The sequence below is a fragment of the Ochotona curzoniae genome, unplaced genomic scaffold (assembly GCF_017591425.1).
Source record: "Ochotona curzoniae isolate NIBS_2020 unplaced genomic scaffold, NIBS_Ocur_1.0 contig_3255, whole genome shotgun sequence".
NCBI classification, from domain to species: Eukaryota; Metazoa; Chordata; class Mammalia; order Lagomorpha; family Ochotonidae; genus Ochotona; species Ochotona curzoniae.
Genome location: NW_024465777.1, coordinates 1620053 through 1634819, shown reverse-complemented (window position 1 = coordinate 1634819; position 14767 = coordinate 1620053).

Below are 14767 nucleotides of genomic sequence, written 5' to 3'. Positions count from 1 at the left end.
TGTGACCTTTTGGGGAGTGGACCAGCAGGTGGAAGCTCTTCCTCTCTATTTCTCCTCCTCTCTGTATATCCACCTTTCCAATACAAATAAATAAATCTAAAAAACAAAACAAACAAAAAAACAAAGATAGAGTTACAAAGAGAGACAGAGAGACAGAGAGATCTTCCATCTGCTGGTTCACTCCCCAGATGGATGCAGTGGCCAGAGCTGGGCTGGTTTGAAGCCAGGAGCCAGGATCTACAGGCCAGGAGCTTCTTCCTGGTATTCCACCACTTGGGCTCATCTTCGGCTGCTTTCCCAGACATGTAGGCCTGCTATGAGAAAGCTGGATTGGAATTGGAGCAGCCAGTACTTGAACTGACATCCATATGAGATGCCCTGCCACAGGTGTGGCTTCATGCGCTGTGCTACCTCACTGGCCCCGAGATACTGACGCTAACCCATTCAGACCCAGGATCTGCTCAGCAGCGCGAGAAGCCATCCTTCCCCCTTCCAAGCCACGTCCACTCTGCTAGCCAAGCACACGCCTTCGTGCTGGCAACTGCAGCTCTGGTCTCCTTTCCTGTGACGCTGTGGCCTCAAGGTTGTTGTATCAGTGAGGTCACGTGGCAGCTGAGCGTCTGTTGCGAGTATTAGTGGTTGGGTTCTCTCCTTTGCAGGATAGCGGTGCCAGGGAGGGATGACGCCTGTTCTGTTTAACCAGTCACTTGTTGAAGGACGTCTGGGTGCCTTCCAAAGTCGAGCTAGCACGCATCAAGCTGCTACAAGCCCTTGTTTACAGGCGTTTGTGTGAACATAAGTTTTTACTGCTCTGGGATAGATGCCCAGCAGTGAAAGTGATGGGTTGAGTAGCAGTTGCAGGTTTAGTATATAAGGAAACTGCCAACACATTCCAGAATGCCTGTACCATTTTACGTTCCAGCCAGCAATGTATGCGTGATTTTGTTTCCTCACATTTTGAAAAATTTCCCCAGCATTGGATATTGACACTCTTTTTTTTTTTACAATTCTAATAATTCTGATAGGTTTGTAGTGATATAGCAGTGTGATTTAAAAACACTTAGCTATTTCTTTTTTATTTATTCAAAAGGTAGAGCATCAGAGAGAAAGAGAGAGATTTTTCATCTACTGGTTTATTCCCCAAATGTCAACAAAAGCTGGGGCTGTGCGGGTGGAAGTCAGGGGCCAGGAATTCCATCTGGATCTCCCATGTTGATGGCAGTATGCTGGCACCTGCTGCCTCTGAGGGTGCACATCCCTGGGCAGCTGGACCTTGAACCCAGGCAGTCCTGGATGTGTGACATAGAGGCATTCAAGCAATGTCTCACCCACTGTGTCAGCACTCACCCTGTTGAGATTTTAATTTGCATTTTACTGCTACTTACTGACACTAGTAAGCACTTATTTATTTGACAAGCAGAGAGAGAGAAAGAGAGAGAGAGAATTTGCCTTCTGCTAGTCCATCCCCTACATGCCTGCCATGGCCAGAAATGGACCCAGGCACTCACTCCGGTGTGAGGTATAGGCATCTTAACTGTTAAGCCAAATGATCACTTCTAAATTTATCATTTTTTTAAGATTTATTTTTTTTGGAAAGGCAGATAATATCTACAGAGAGAAGGCAAAACAGAGAAAGATCCTCTATCGGCTGGTTCACTCCTCAAATGGCTGTAGCGGTCATGTCTGAGCTGATCTAAAGTCAGAAGTCAGGAGCTTCTTCCAGACCTCTCGTGCAGGGGTCCAAGCATTTGGGCCATCCTCTGCTGCATTCCTGTGCCATAACCAGGGAACTGGATTGGAGCTGGAGCAGCTGGGACTCAAACTGGCACCCATATGGGATCCCAGCACTGTAGGCGGAAGATTAGCCTGTTGAGCCTTGGTTCCTGCCCAAACTTATCTTTTATTTTCATATTTTTGTGTGTGTGCACTTTTTGAAATGTCCTCATACTTTTTCTTCTGGGAGTTTTGCTGAGTGGAAAACAAGCTGCTTAAAGGAAAATGCTCTTTCTGTCAAAGTCTAAACTTTAAGTGAGTCTTTAAATACAGTAAATCCTAAGAAATAATATTCAAGGCTGGCATTATAGTGTACTGGGTCAAACTGCCCCTGCAATGCCGGCATTCCATGTGGGCACTGGTTCTACTGCTGGCTGCTCCACTTCGGATCCAGCTCCCTCTCAGTGAGCCTGGTGAAGCCGTGGAGCACGACCTAAATCCTTGGGCCCCTGTACCCACCCGGAAGACCCAGAAGAAGCTTCAGACAGGTCCAGCTCTGGCCATCACGGCCATTTGGACAGTGAAACTGCAGATGGAACATTTCTCTCTCTCTCTGTAGCCCTGACTCTCAAGTAAATAAATAAGTAAATACATAAATAAATCTTTTTTAAAAAGAATAAAAGATTCCATAAAGGAAAGGTCCAAGTTGTGGCGTTTGGTGGTGGAGCTGGAGAGGTGAGGGTGCTGCCCCTTCCCACCTGATTGAGGGGGCGAGTCTGTGTCCCCGTTTGTGTCTAAGCTGCTCCACTTCCCATCCAACTCTCTGCCTGTGGCCTGGGAAAGCAATAGAGGACGGCCCAAAGCCTTGGGACCCTGCACCTGTGTGGGAGACCTGGAAGAGGCTCCAGGCTCCTGGCTGCGGATTGACTCAGCTCCAGCCGTTGTGACCGCTTGGGAGAGTGAACCAGCAGATGGAAGAACTCTCTTCCTCTTTCTCCTTCTCTCTGTCAATCTGCCTTTCCAGTTTTTTTTTTTTTTTTAAGGCAGGAGCAGCTTGAAATTGAGACCTGGGGCATCTGGTCAGGGTTGGTTTCAGTTCAGCCTTCTGTTCTCCCTGTCCACACCACTCTCTCTCTGCAGCCCTCCCCTCGGCTGGCCTGGGTCGCAGCTGCTATGGGGGGCAGAGGGCAGGGAGTTCTTCCCTTCTTGCTCCTGCAAACCCCAGAGACCACTGCTTCCTCGCTGAGGTTCAGCTCTGGGCTGCTACCAGGCCCTGCCTGCAGGGGGCAGAGTGGATCCATGGATGGGAGGTCCGGCTCCAGCTGTAGTCCAGACCCCCTGACTCCCATCCTAACACGCAGCGCTGGAGCCAGCACCCTGGGCCAGGCTGGGTTGGGCACTGCAGCCCTCTCATGCAGGTGTGCTGTGCCTCCCTCCATCAGACAGATCTGCTACTTGCTGTTGCATCCTCCAAGATGTGTTCTCAACTGGGGGTCCAGCTTCCAGCGTGATCGCCCCATCTGTGGTCACTGGCTCTGACAACAGCAGCCCCTTAATTCTGACTCCAGTTTGCACCTGCTACCTCTGACATGCCCAGGTCACTGTGTCCAGGATCTTGGTGTACACGGGCCTCTTTCTTCCCCCCTAGTTAGTTCAGGTCCTGGTGCCTCTGCAATGGCCTTTGCCTGTCACCCCGCATTCTACCCAGCTGTGGTCCCAGACCCAATGTTGTTGTCACTTTCAGATTTCCTCTTCTTGAGTCCCTCTCCTGATTTGAACCCCAGGAATTTGTTGCATGGGTGACAAAGACTGTGTCTGATGAACAAACACACGAGAAGATTATTGTAGTATGGTTTATTGGAGAAAGTGAAGAGACGGGAATTCCAACGCCCGACAGATCAGGTGGGCGTGTCGGAGAGGGAACTGAATGTCTGCATTTAGACTGGGGTCTTTATGGACACGAACATGGGTCCCCCATTCCTTCTGCCTTCTTCCCTCCTTTGGGAAGATTGGGCGGAAGATTTCAAGTGTGGAATCTCCCTAAACCAACCCTTCCAGACATCACTGACCTCCAAGGCTCTTACCCACTGGGGAAACAAACGACTGATCAGCGCAGTGCCTCTGACCGCATTGCCCCAGCCATCTGGGCCCCTCGCTTCAGTGCATCCGTTTTGCTAAGGGACAGGCCATAACACCTTGAGTAAGGGAAGATGGCCAAGAGGCTAGGGGTCATGCGTTCAAGACTTGTTCCCTGCTTCCACTGCACATGGATTTCTTCTCATTGTCTTTGGACCCTGTGGCCTGCACAGGCTGACATCTCCCCGGCTGCCTTACTAGATGCCACTGAGCACACCTGTCGCCCACGTGGGGATCTGCATCCTGGTGACAGCCCGATCCACATGTAGCTGCCGCAGCTTACTGCAGGTTGAAGAAGCGCCTCTGATGCGTATTCAAAACAACCCTCCCGGTCTCACTTCTTCTGCTCTCTGCCCCTACTCCTGCCCCTGTCCCACCCCACTGCTCAGGTCAGGGCACTCCCACCTTTCCAGCTGCTCAGAGTAGACCCTGCGGAACCCCTTTGGTCCCCACTTCCTCTCCGAATGCAATCTGAATGTCTGAATGAGATAGCTTCCCGTCTCCTCTGCTTCTCCCACCCTATCCCAGGCCCCCAACCTTTCCCTCCAGGATGGTTGCCACAATACCCTGATGCCCCACTTCCTCCAGCCCCGCGTGGTGTCCACCTGGCCAGGCTGCTTGTATAGGACCTGGTAACCCCGGCCCCAGAGGACCCCAGTTCTCCCAGTCTCCCCGCACTCCTCCTCCTGACCCAGCCACCTTGGCTTCCTCCACACAGGTTGGGGACAGGGCAGGCATTCTCTGGCCTTGGGGTTGGCTGGCCACAGCCTGGCTGGCCACTCGCCTGCTCTCTCACCACTCAGCGTTCCTCCCGCAGATGCTGCTTTCTTAGTGAGGTCTCCCCTGATCATGCGGTTTTTGTAAACTGAGCAGTGATGTGTGAGGCGGTTCAGGAAAATTCATATTATAAACAACTATGTGTAGATTTCAATTTTTAAAAAAGATTTATTTTTATTGCAAAGTCGGATATACAGAGAGGAGGAGAGACAGAGAAAAAGAAAGATCTTCTCTCCGATGATTCACTCCCCAAGTGGCTGCAACAGCTGGTGCTGCGCTGATCCGGAGCCCGGAGCCAGGAACTTCCTCCAGGTCTCTCACGCAGGTGCAGGTCCCAAGGCTTTGCGGGCCATCCTCAACTGCTTTCCTAGGCCACAAGCAGGGAGCTGGAAGGGAAGTGGAGCTGCTGGGATTAGAACCTGTGCCCATATGGGATCCTGGCACGTTCAAGGTGAGGACTTGAACTGCTAGTCCATGGTGCCGGGCCTGATTTCAAATTTTTTCTTACTCCCAAATAAACTTATCTCTTAGTGTCATTTTCTTTCTGAGTTTTTTTTTTTAAAGTAAATTTATATGAAAGAGAAAGGAAAGAGGGAAAGCAGGAAGGAAGGAAGGGAGGGAGGGAGGGAGGGAGGAAGGAGAGAATCTTCCACCTGCTGATTCATTCCCCAAATGCTTACGAAGCCAGGACTGGGCTGGGCAGTGGCCTGGAAGTCCGTCTGAGTCCCCCACGCGGGTGGCAGGGACCTGAGCATCTGAGCCATATCTGCTTCCTCTCAGGCTGTGGGACTGGATTGGAACATGGAGCTGGCACCTGGATAAGAGGACAACAACTTGACTATTGTGCCAGTGCCTGGTCCCTGTGGGCTCGCTCATGTGCTGCCATAGGAACATCCAGGGTAGGCAGGTTTATCAATGGCAGTGTAATTCCCAAAAGCTGTTGTTTCTGGGGAAAGGGAAGGGCATCAGATGAGGGTTGTAACTGTTCTGCTTCCTGCTCTAGTGTTGAGTCACAGGTATAGGCATATGCAGGTGCTTAGAGCATCCACGGAAAAATGAGCTCAAAGATACGCTGATTTAAAAAAAAAAATAAAAAGATTGGGCCCGGCAGCATGGCCTAGCGGCTAAAGTCCTCACCTTGAACGCACTGGGCTCCAGGATCCAATGTGGGTTCTAATCCCGGCAGCTCCACTTCCCTTCCAGCTCCCTGCTTGTGGCCTGGGAAAGCAGTCCAGGATGGCCTAAAACTTTGGGACCCTGCACCCGTGTGGGAGACCTGGTTCCTGGCTTCGGACTGGCGTAGCACCGGCCGTTGCAGTCACTTGGGGAGTGAATCACCAGATGGAAAATCTTTCTCTCTGTCTCTCCTCCTCTCATATATCTGACTTTGCAATAAAAATAAATAAATCTTTCAAAAAGGATTTATTTATTTTTATTGGAAAGGCAGATTGACAGAGAGGGGAGAGACAAAGATCTTTCGTTCACTGGTTCACTCCCCTAGTGGCCTGAGTGGATCTAAAGGCAGGAGCCAGGAGCTTCTTCCGGGTCTCCCTCGACTGCCTTCCCAGGCCATAACCAGGGAGTCGGATGAGAAGTGGAGCAGCCAGGGCACAAACTGGGGCTCATGTGGGATGCTGGTGCTTGGAAGCAAAGAATTAGCCAGTGGAGTCATTGCGCTGCCCCGATAAACGGATTTTGATGCTTGCAGTTTTTGAAATCCATGCACTGCGTTCTCATGATACGTATTTTTCACCAACTTTTTGAAACCACCCTGTATGTGTCGGGATGTGTTCTCTGCGGCAGCTTGGAGTAGAGCCCTGTGACCAAACACAGTAGTGGGAAGTTTCTCGGTTTCCTTATCTGTAAGATAAGGATGATGACAGCTCTCTTCCTCCAGCTTTATCTTTGCCATGGGATTCAATCAAGTGATGGGTGGGCTGGTCCCAGGGAGCAAGGTATGCCCGAGGAGGATATGAATTTCCCAGTGAGCCTCCGATTGGCTCTGCAGCTTAGAAATCTTCCAAAAAGGGAGCCAAACTACCGCATAGGGTTGGCGGGGCTGAGCACGCCACAGGCACCTGTGTGTACCATCTCTGGGTGAGTGGGTGGGATTTTACAGCTTTGCCTGTGAATGGCATATGGTGTGTGTGTGTATGGGGAGTCACGGATGAACGTGTATAGGGGAGGTGGAGCCTGTGGGTGAGCGATGGTGGATGTGTGTGTCAGTAGAGCCGAGGAATGGTTGAGCAGCTGTAGAATCTTAAGTGTGTGTGTGTTTTTAAAGACTTGTTTTACTTGAAAGGCAGAGTTACAGAAAGGAGAGCAGATGTGAGAGCGAGAGTAAATGAGAAAGACAGAGAGAGAGAGTGAAAGAGATCCTCCATCCATTGGCTTATTCCCAAAATGGTCACAGTGACCGGAGCTCAGCTGTTATGACTCCTGCAGCCAGGAGCTTCTTCTGGTCCTTCAGTGCAGGTGCAGGAACCCAAGGACTTGAGCCGTCCTCTGCTGCTTCCCCAGTCCATAAGCAGGGAGCAGGATTAGAAGTGGAGTACTCGGTACTTGAGCTAGCACCCATATGGGATGTCATACTAGGCATGGTCTTGAGTCCTGAGCTTTACTTTTGTGCCAGCCATGGCCACTGGGAAAGAGGTGCCAGCTGTGAATGAGGAGCTGGCACAGGGCAGGTCTGCGCAGACACTGTTGGCTGGTGGACTTTGGGCAAAGTCCCACGGGGATGGGAGTGGGATCTCCAAGGCCATGGCATCAAACCCAGTGAAGGATGATGAGAAAATATTTCTTCTCTGGGTGACCTTTGTGTGGCAGTAGTGACGCCCAATCCCTGAGGAGTGGCTGGGCCGGGTGGGGGGGGCCCATGCAGAGCCAGGAAGGGGAGAAGACGGGCTCAGCTTTGGCAGGGTGGGCAGGGAAGTTAACAGGAACCAGGAGGGCTTGGAGAGAGAGGCGTGGCTCAGGGTCCCTGAGTGGGGAGCAGAGCCTCCTGGGATCTCACAGAGGGTGGGGGAATGCAGGCAGAGCTGTTTGGGCCCAGGACTAGGCTGGTGTCAGCATTCAGGGGACCCAGGCTGGGATAGACAGACGCTGTCTGGGGTGCAAGGTCTGAAGACCAGGAGTCTAAGGTAGGCCATGCGTGTGCACACTTGACTGTGTGAATGTGTGTGCAAATCTAGTTAATCTCTCAGTGTGCCCACCCAGATCCCGTGCCAGCTGGCATGTGCAAACTGGCACAAGGGGATGTGCATATTTCTAGGGGAGGGGCGTAGCTGAACGTGCCTCAGCATCGCTCACAGGGCACTTGGTTTATTGTTCTTTGAATGGCACACCTGACACTGGATCATTGATCAAAAACACAGACCTGGAGTCTGGGAAGTCACAAGTCGAGCCAGCGTTGGTGTCAACAGAAAGCCTGTTCCTCGTGCACGGCCATGTCCGGTATCCCATAGAGCAGAGGAGCTGGATGGCACCGTAATGCCATCCACCAGGGTTCCACTCTCAGTGCCAGTGCTATGTCACTGGGGATTGCTTCCACGGGTGTCTTGGAGAAGCTCAGGCCCTAGCAGGGAATAACACCCAGCCCGGGGCCGTGTTGTACACCGTCCTTTTGTGCCTGTTTCTCCTCTGCCTGGGACACTTTCTCCACTCTTTTTCTGAGAATGCCCCTAGTCCTGCTGAAGAACTCTGCTCAGCACCCCAAGGGGGCCCCCTTCAGGAGGGTTGGGGCACCCTGCCTTCCTGGATGCCTGAGGCACTCAGCGGACACATCGCCTGAGGGCCTGCCGGTGTCCTCCATCCATGGACGGGTGGCAGGTGTTTGATCCTAGGTGGCATTCCCAGAGCCAGCTGAGCACCTTGGGCTCCAGCGTCCTGTACAGGTAGGTGGCCAAGGTGCCTTTTTAAGCATTCCCGGGCAGGGTGTGTGTGTATGTTCTTTCTGTTTCTCCCTTCCGTGTCTGTTGTGGGGTCTTTTGTGTAGCATGAATCCAGTAAATACTTTTTAGAATGTGTACGTTTGTTTATTTGAGAGAGACAGAGAGAGAGAGAGAGAGAACATGCATTACAGGAAAGATTGGCTGATCGAGAGGCAGACACGTATAGAGAGCTCTCATCCACTGGGTCACTCCTCCAGATGTCTGTAACAGCTGGGACTGAGTCAGTCTAAAGCCAGGAGCCAGGTACTGAATCCACATGTCCCCCATGGTGGCAAGGATCCAACATCACTTCAGCCACCGCCACTGTTTCCCTGGGTCTGCCTTAGCGGGAGCTGGAGTCAGGAGTCAGAACTGGGTTAGAACCTAGGCACTTTCATGTGAGACCTGGGCATCTTAACCAACGTCCTAACCCTCTAGTTCAAACACCTGCACCAGCAAGTACTTTGTGCAGCGCTGAATGACAAATGAGTGAGCAGAATGAGATAGCGAATTGCAGGACAGACCCTTGGAGCCCACTCCTCGTCTTCTTCCCTGCTGAGCTTTTTCCAGGCACTGTCAACCACCAGAGCATCTTGCACATGCCTGGCGCGTCTCCAAGTGTGTTCCCTGGATGCTGGTTCCATGAGGTGCCCTCCCCCAAACCCATAAATCATTGCATCTTTTAAGAGATTCATCTTGCCTGTTTAGCATATTTAAGGCTCCGCAGGATCCTGAAATAAGAATTCTGGTCTGGGTGGGTGCTTGGCATGGCTAAGAGGCACATCACATCACGTTGGAGAGCCTGAGTTTGTGTCATGGTTCTGTTTCCGACTCCAGCTTCCTGCTCATGCACCCTGGGAGGCAGTAGGTGATAACTCAAAACCCCACCACCCACTTGGGACACTCGGATTGAGTTCTGGGCTCCTGACTCGAGCCTGGCTCAGCCCCAGTTGCTGGGAGCACTTGGAGAACATACACTTGATCTTAGCCAAAAGGCCGAGAAGCGATGGAAAACACAGTGAATAGAACTTTTCCCTCTTTCTCTGTGTCTCTCTGCCTTTCAAACAAATAAAACAAAAAGAAAAGAGAAATCTGATGAACTCGACTTAGTCCCGAGCTTGTCCAGCGTATTTGACCACGGAGCCTTTCTCGTCGGTGTTTCCTAGCAGAGCATCAGTTGGCATCCTGGGATGAACCTGGACTGGCTGTCCAGTGCGAGTCTAGCCTTGTCAGGCTGTGGGCACAGCAGAGGGTATGACAGACAGGGGCCATGCTGTTGTGGGTTTCCCGTTAGCAGGGTAATCAGAGCCACGCCTCTCGCGTGCTTCACCGTAGGATCTTACGGCCATGACTACAAGGCTTAGAGTAGTGACACGGCCATGCCGAGGACACACCGGCAACAGTGGCAGAGTTGGGCTAGAGATCCTAGGACCGCTGACAGCAGGGCTCAAATCCTCAGCATGTGTTCTCAGAATAGGAGGGATATTGTTCAAATTCAACACTACCCCCAGAGCCCAGCCCCAACCCTCACCCCTGAAGAACTCTTGGTCACACCTCAGACCCCTGCTCAGACCTTCTGGGTGCTCCCCTTTGTTCTCTGGGAGAGATCCACAGGACAAGGAAGGGACTTAGTTCAAGCGATCATTTTGACAATTCACATTTATTTTGGAAAAAGGAAGATTCTACAAAGGCATTGGAGTAAACAACGTCAGAGTTGCCCTTGGACATAGCTGTCGGAGCGTGCAGAAGCTGGTCTGACCCCCAGCTGCGTCCCTCCCTGATCCCCAACATTAATCAGGAAAATCCAGGTTCATGGCCAGAGGAAATGGGGTCCTGTGAACCTTTCTGCTCAAGACAGCCCTAGCCCCTGGTTGGGAACTGTGGCCTGCATAGCTCAGGATAGAGTGGATACTTAGTGGGGAGGGGTCCAACCCCACCCACCACCTGCAACTGTGACCAAAGCTCAGGGGAGGGGCTGTGATGCTGCCCCCAGGAGGGTGACAGAAGAGGGCCTCCTTGGGAGCAGAGAGCTGCGAGGGCAAGGGGCTGAGTGGGGACTGGGGTAGCAGCATAGCGTTCTGAGAAGGAGGGTGGGTGCTAGGGAGAGGCCACTTTCTGGCTGTGTGACATGGGGCAGCCGCCATGCCACATCTCTGAATTCCCTTGCTGAGGGAGTGAGTCCCAACTGGACCCATCTTGCAGAGTGGGGTGAGGGTGAAGAAGACGCTGCATATAAAAAAGGTGAGTGTGGCACCAGGCACACGGTTGGCACTCTAAACGTAGCAGCTACAATTGTGAATTGGGCTGGGCCCAGCCAGTTGGCCATTGCTGTTTTCTGGAGTTTTCCCAAGGGGCTGTTGGTGAGTGACTATCCCTGCCAGGTGCAGCTGGGATCAGCCACAAGGCTTGGCCTGGTGCCCCTTTGCCTGGCAGAGCAGTTCCCTGTCCGTGGAAGGGGATGAAGCTTACTGAGCTCTGAGTTGTCCACAGCCACCTTCTCAGGCTGGCCTCCAAGCTTGACAGGCAGTGGCTAAGACTGCAAAGGGGAGAGGGTGTCCTCGTGTGGCTGTGGGAGCTGCAATCTGAGGGTCAGAGGAAAGGAAGGGGCTTGCAGCAGGACCCTACAGGTGCCCATGCGGATACTCTGGCTCCGGGGGTCTGCCTGGGGAGTCTTCAGTGGGATCTTCAAGACCTTGACTTGCAGCTCCTGGCACAGACTATGTCAGCAGGGCCACCACGTGCTTCCTGAGGCCTCTGCCAGAGCTGATGAGCCAACAGATACTGTGGCTGGCATGCAAGCCTTGCCCAGCTGTGGCCCAGAGGCCTCCCCTCTGCCTGGGACGGCCTGGTATATGGGCAGTTTTGCCCCTGTCCTTGGGACAGAGGCTCCATGTCACCTTGCTCAAGTCCATCTCAACTCCCACTCAGAGGAGGCAGTTTGTTCTTAGGCTGTCTTTTCAGCTGCCTCCTCTTACTTCTCCACCCTCTCTCTTTGTGCTTTTTATTTTTACTTTTTGGAAAATTAAAACTGCCTGGGCTCTCAGGTTTGGGGGCCAGCAATGAGCCAGGGGTCTGGAAATTCCAAGAACTAAACAGCATCGAATCCTCTAGGGACGGAATCTTAAAAGCCTGGAATCTTTCCACTGGAATCTTCCAGTTGGGGGGGCTCTGCAACCTTAGACTCTTGGAATCTTCCACCCGTGGGCGGTGAGAATTCAGGACTCTGGCCATCTCAGCAGGGCCCTGGAGGGAACATGGCCTTGCTCTGACCCCCCTCACAAGGCCTCCTGGCCTCAGCCTGCGCCCAGACACTTCTCCTGCTGCTGAGGCCTGGCCTCCTCCCGCGACCTCATCCAGGGCAGTGTGAAGCCACTCCCTGCTTGGCTTAGCTCACTGAGCCAGGCCCTGGTTCTTAGTCTTGGGGGGTGTGGGGCGGGATGGGTGTCTAGAGGGTTTCTGTGGGGGTCCCATCTGAAGTGTCAAGTTGCTGCTGCTTTTTGCCATGTCAGCTTTCCTGCAGCAGCCTTAGTGCTATGAAGTTGAGCTCAGACAGGCTGTGGATGTGGGGTCTTAGTGGCAGTCTGGTCCCAGAACATTCCTGAGGGCCACCCCAAGTCCCCTTTGTGGGGGTTCTGCTAGCTTGGGGCATCTTGGTTGACCATGCCCAAGCGCTCCCTGGTCATGGCCAAAGCCTGATGGGGTGTCTGGAGGAAGCTTGGTGCGGGCTTCTGGGACTCAGAGTTACGGGGAGCAGAGTGGAATCTGGGAGGTTGCCCAATGAGTAGCCCAGGAGACTCTGGTGATGGCAACTGAGGAACAGTGCTGGGAGTGGGAGAGGCACACTGCTAGCCGGCAGCCAGGGACAGGGCCTCCTCTGAACATCTCTTCCAGGAAGCCCTCAGGTGGTTCACCTGACTTGCCGATCAGGGACAGATAATGCTTTGGCATATGGTAATGCTGTACATGCATTTTTTTCCCCCTGGCACCTGTCTCTTTCTACCCTAAGCTCTACCTCCCCTGGGGCATGGCCTGAGGTTGCATTCTTTCTGGGCTCCTGCTCAGGGACCCAGGTCACCTCATGTCACTGGCAATCTGACATGGGTCTCCCCAAAGGGTAAAGGAGACCATTGCCCACCCGAGACTTGATGGCAGGGATCTGCAGGGGTCCTGGGCTGGTCCCTTCTGGGTTTTTTCAGAATGCACTGTTGAAAAGTGTAGGACCCCAGGGCCTTTCTAAGATGCCTGAGACAGATGGGCTTCCTGGGAGCTGCCCATGCCCAGCTCCCTACAGGCCTGGCAGCAGGTGCTAACTTTCCTGTCCCTCGTGTCCCCTGCCTCCGTGACCCAGAGGATGTGGGGCGGCCCTTAGCCCAGTGAGGAAGCAGGGCCACTCCCAGGCTCTTCTTCCAAGGCTCGAGGAGGCTGAACTGACTTCTAGAACCCTGCCCTTGCCGCCCCAGCATTCTCTGCTGCACCATAGCTTGTGCCCAACCTGCCTGAACTTCCTCCTCCCCTCTTGCTATGTTCCCTACCTCCTACCACTCCTCGGACCCATGTGGAATTGGCTCCTTACTGTGCCATTCCACATGGCCACTGCATCTTGGCATGCCTTTTCTTCCCACTTCTGTCATTTTCAAGTCAGCCTCCTCCAAGAAGGCCTCCCCATCTGAGCTTTCTCTTCTCTGACCCACCAGCAGCAGAGATCAAGAGCTTCCTGTTATCTGAGTATGGGAGAGTGGGCACCCCAGCGGACAGACTGGGGCTCAGGGCCCGCCCTGCCCCCTCCAGCCACATCACCCCCGAGCTGCTGTTTCCTGCCCCCAGCACGGAGGTGCACATGGCATTTCACTTGCCTTACCCAGGGAGGGGAAGGGTTTCCCTAAATCTGTGCCCATGCTAGTAATTGCAGCAGACAGCCACAAGGTCAGGGCTACAGCCGGTCCCATGAAGGTAGGGACATGTCCTGGGGAAGTCTTGCACTACTGGGATCCTGGGAGAGCCCAGAGTAGCCGAGGGCCTGGCACTAGGGTGGGCAGTGGCCTGCAGCCTTCCTGTGCCCAGTGTGGTGATGAGCTGGGCAGGGTGGGTACCCCTTAGCCTTCTGGCCATGAGCCCCTAGACTGTGACAGAGTGAGAAACAACCAGTAAAGAATGGGGCAAGTTCAAGTGATGCCCTCTGAACCAGGGGCACTGCTGGCATTGGTAAACAGCCCTTGCTGTGAGTCCCTGAGGCATCCCCACGGAACCCTGCCATGACCACTATCTGTTCTGATTGGTCAGTTCACGTCTTCCCAGCTAATCAGCTTTGTAACTATCACCCTCTGGGAAGAGGCCAGCTGATTCCTGACAATAACCGCCCCCCCCAGTGGGGGCAGCAGGGACCAGGGTGGGTGGCACAGCGCTCTTCCCCAGCCTGGCCCTGGCGCAGCTCTGCCAGTCACGTCCTCCCAGAGCAGCTGGCTCCATTTCCACAGTGCTCTGGTCTGTGTTGATGAGGGCAGCTTTCCTTCCTTAAGCACCAACTGTGCAAGTGCAGCCGGAAACGCCTCTCCCACTGCTGGGCAGGTGGGGGCTGGCACTTGGGGAAGTGGCGCCAGGAAAGGATTAGTAACCAGGCAGCAACGGCTTGGGGCTGTGTGCCTGGGCGAGTGGGCAGCTTAAGTAGAAGGGGTTTGGCAGCGCAACCTGCCACTCCCTGCCGAGCAGCAACCAAGAGGTGGGGGCGGGGGCCATTGCGCCTGTGGAGGGGAGGAGCGGCACCTGCACCTGGGGACAGTCACAGTGTTGTCTGTCTGCTCCCTGGAAGGAGAGACAGAGGGTCTGGGGAGCACCCGTACTCTGGGAAGCAGGAATGTGGCGTCCAAGGCCACTGAGGCCCTTGGGCCCCAGGGGATGGACAAGCAGACACACTGGCCAGTGGAACCCAGCCTAGCGGCTTAGGACAGGAAGCCATCTGACAGGAAGCACCGATGCCAGCCCCTTGTGGGGGCCCTGGAGCAGCAGGGTAGGGGGTGGGCTGGGGAGACAGAGTTAATCTAAAGAGCATCAGTGCAGCCAGAAGGTGACCTTGTGTGCTGGGACAGCTGCCACCCGTGCGGGCATCTTGGGGGCACAGAGGGCTGGCCAGTGGGCCCCTGATAGCCAGGCAATGGGAAGCCTGCCAGGGCTTTCCTTGTGGCTGGCCCTGCTGTCCCCCCAGGGAGCTGACACTC